This window comes from Myotis brandtii, unplaced genomic scaffold (genome assembly GCF_000412655.1).
Source record: "Myotis brandtii unplaced genomic scaffold, ASM41265v1 scaffold600, whole genome shotgun sequence".
NCBI lineage: Eukaryota > Metazoa > Chordata > Mammalia > Chiroptera > Vespertilionidae > Myotis > Myotis brandtii.
In genome coordinates, this window is record NW_005370273.1 from 496498 (window position 1) to 499883 (window position 3386).

At 41.4% G+C, this 3386-nt stretch overlaps 1 protein-coding gene across 9 annotated transcripts in view; it reads left to right on the plus strand.

Moving 5' to 3' along the window:
- The first annotated feature begins 28 nt into the window (after window positions 1-28).
- Window positions 29-3386, plus strand: part of AMMECR1L (AMMECR1-like) — a 24105-nt gene continuing 20747 nt past the window's right edge. For 2 of the 9 annotated variants that reach the window (XM_014550412.1, XM_014550410.1), the window contains exon 1: window positions 133-498. The gene's annotated coding sequence lies outside the window, so the exon portion shown is untranslated. Of the gene's footprint in view, window positions 75-129; window positions 499-3386 lie in introns of those variants that run through there. The other 7 variants (XR_001364671.1, XM_014550409.1, XM_014550408.1 and 4 more) reach the window with 6 other exon arrangements.

Here is a 3386-nt window from a genome sequence, read left to right on the forward strand (position 1 = left end):
GGCGCCCCAGCGCCGGCCTGCAGCCGAGGATTGGGGATGCGTTTGTATTCTGAGACCGGGGAGAGCCTGGAACGGTACACCTTGGCCCGAGAGCGAGTTTTGATGTAAATTAGTGGTGGAGGAAGCTTTAATGGTCTCATGTTCAGGTTCAGTAGAACCTTTGATCCTCCGTGTCCTCGCTGCTTTGTGGTGATGCCAGGGATGCGTGCGCCCGGCCCGGGGCCGCCGCCGCCGGAGGTTTAGGTTTTGAAGTGAGGAGAGCCAGCCTGTTCCTGAGCTGTTTGTGTGTTTAGAAGTTGCTCTGTTGGATTGTAGTTTTTCAGAAACCAACTCTTACATCTACACTACCTTGACTTTGTTCATTCACTGCACCTGCATTTCCATCTTAGGTACAGGAAGGAAGAATGGAATCGGAAGGAAGAAAATTCATTTCACAGACAAAATAGCTCCCCTCCTCTGTTATAGCTGTTTCCCTGGCAATACAAACTTCCCGCTTCAGTGAGTATTACCTTGGATGTTTAGAATAGAAGTTCATTGTTTGTTTTAGGCCTGTGTTAGGACTTTAGGGTATAGATTTTACTTTGTTTACTTGATTTTTCTACTTCCATGTGGGGGTCTTAATGTTGAAGTTCTTTCCACTTGCTCTCTTTTAAAATATGTAAAGACAAGTTTATTGTTCATAATCCCAGTAGAGTGACCTAGGTGGTGGTACATGTAGTATTAATTACACTTACCCTCTTTGTCTTAATACATTAAGTCTGGCTCTGTCCCTTCACAAATTACTCTTTTTAAAAAAACAAACAAAGAGCATAACAGTGCAGTTCCTATCAAGGTCAGTTATAGGGTCTCTTCCATACAGTTAGAGTGTTCAGAGATTTTTGGAACATTTTGCCCTAAATCTGTTATGGTGATGGTGATGCTATTATCTTGAAAATAATTAAAATCCTACATGAAAACAAAATTCTGGGGAAAAAATTATTACTGATTTTTAGAGGAGTGGGGAGAGGGAAACATTGATTGGTTGCCTCCTGTACTCACCCTGACCAGGAGTCGAACCTGCATCCTTTTGGTGCATGAGTCAACGCTCCAACTTAGGGAGCCACCCAGCCAGGGCTTCCTTTGAGTTTATTTTATTTTATTTTTTAATATGTTTTTATTGATATCAGAGAGGAAAGGAGAGGGAAAGAGAGATAGAAACATCAGTGATGAGAGAGAATCATTGATTAGCTGCCTCCTGCATGTCCCACACTGGGGATTGAGTCCATAACCCAGGCCTGTGCCCTGACCTGAAATCGAACCATGACCTGGTTCATAGGTCAATGCTCAACTACTGAGCCATGCTGGCTGGGCCCTTTGAGTTTATTAATAATGGTACGCAAACACTTTAGAGAGTTTTTTATAGTGCTTCGAGTCTTTTTTATTTTTATATTTTGGTTAATCCTCACGCGAGGATATTTTTCCATTGATTTTCAGAGAGAGTGGAAGGGAGGGGGAGAGACAGAGAGAAACATCAATGTGAGGGCATCAATATCTCACATCAATTAATTGCCTCCCGCATGCGCCCTACCAGGACCAGGATCGAGCCTGCGACCATGGTATGTGCCCTTAACTGGAATCAAACCCGGGACCCTTCAGTCCGCAAACTGAGGCTTTATCTACTGAGCCAAACCAGTGAGGGCATGGTTTACATATTATTGGAGCCTCACAGACCCTTTGTAAGGGAGGTAGGGAACAAATATTTTCATTTTACAAATGAAAGAACTGAAGCCCAGCCCTAGCTGGTTTGGCTCAGTGGATAGAGTGTCAGCCTGCAGACTGAAGGGTCCTGGGTACAATTCCCGTCAATGGCACATGCCTGGGTGTGGGCTCAAACCCCAGTGTGGGGTGTGCAGGAGGCAGCCAATCAATGATTCTCTCTCATCATTGATGTTTCTATCTCTCCCTCTCCCTTCCTCTCTGAAATCAATAAAAATATATTTAAAAAAAAACACACGTTTTTATTGATTTCAGAGAGGAAGGGAGAGTGAGAGATAGAAACATCAATAATGAAAGAGAATCATCTATCAGCTGCCTCCTGCATGCCCTCTACTGGTGATTGAGACCGCAACCCAGGCATGTGCCCTTGACAGGAATTGTACCCAGGACTCTTCAGTCCCCAGGCTGATGCTCTATCCACTGAGCCAAACCAGCTAGGGCAATAAAAACATACTTAAAAAAAAAAAAAGGAAAGAAAGAACTCAAGCCCAGAAAAATCTGACACATAGTAAAGGGAAGGGATCTAAAAACAAAATAGAACTTTTGACTCCTATATTTATGTTTTTTCTTTTAAGTTAACATGAAAATGTATAGTTCTGTGAAGTTTTCTAAGTCTAACTTTTAATTATATAGGTAAATCTATATTTTGCAGGGAAATTTTTCACACAGCAAGTATTTTGTTTATGATGTGTGTGATGGGGTTTCAAAAATATGCAAATGATTATTTGAAATGATTACCAGAATGTTTGTGGGTTTTTCATTTGACTATTGTTTGGAATAGTTCCATAAGTCAGCCAGAGTTGTATCTCAGGTGCCACTTCACTACTCATGTGATACAGTTTTTATTTAACTCTCTCTGACACACAAAGGAAACAGTCTATGCCCTTCTGTATTAAAGCTTGATTTGAACAGTCACCTGTATACTAATAAGAGAAAAAAATGCAGAGACCTCGTTTTTCTTAGCCTCTTCCCTACTCCTACTACAAATATTTCCTGTAGAAAAGTGAGGCCCCCTAGTTAACTGTTTTGAGGCTTGTCTTCAAAAGGTGAAACCTGATTTTTTTTCCCCCACCTCCAGGCTTTTCTAGATATTTTAATCTGATTGTTTTTTGAAATCTAACTTTAATAGAGTAGTTCTATCAGTACTCAATATATATGAAGACTTCCATAATAATAGCATATCTAGCAAGTTTAGTTTCTTTTTAGTATAAACCTAAGAGGAGCCAGATAGTATAGAACTGTGTACAGCTCTCCTTCAGCCCAATAGTCATTCTTTATGTTTCCTGCACTCACAGTGAGAAGAACAGTGGGTGGTTTATTAGAAATCGTTGCTCTTCCAGGAGGGAAGCATTATGGTCATTGGAATAATAATCACAGATTAATATTATAATACTAGAGGCCCGGTGCACAAAAATTTCTCTCCTTCAGTCATTCTTTATGTTTCCTGCACTCACAGTGAGAAGAACAGTGGGTGGTTTATTAGAAATCGTTGCTCTTTTGCTCTTCAAGCATTATGGTCATTGGAATAATAATCACAGATTAATATTATAATACTAGAGGCCCGGTGCACAAAAATTTGTGCACTCGGGGGGCGGGGGGGAGGGGGGGCCCCCAGCCCGGCCTGTGCCCTC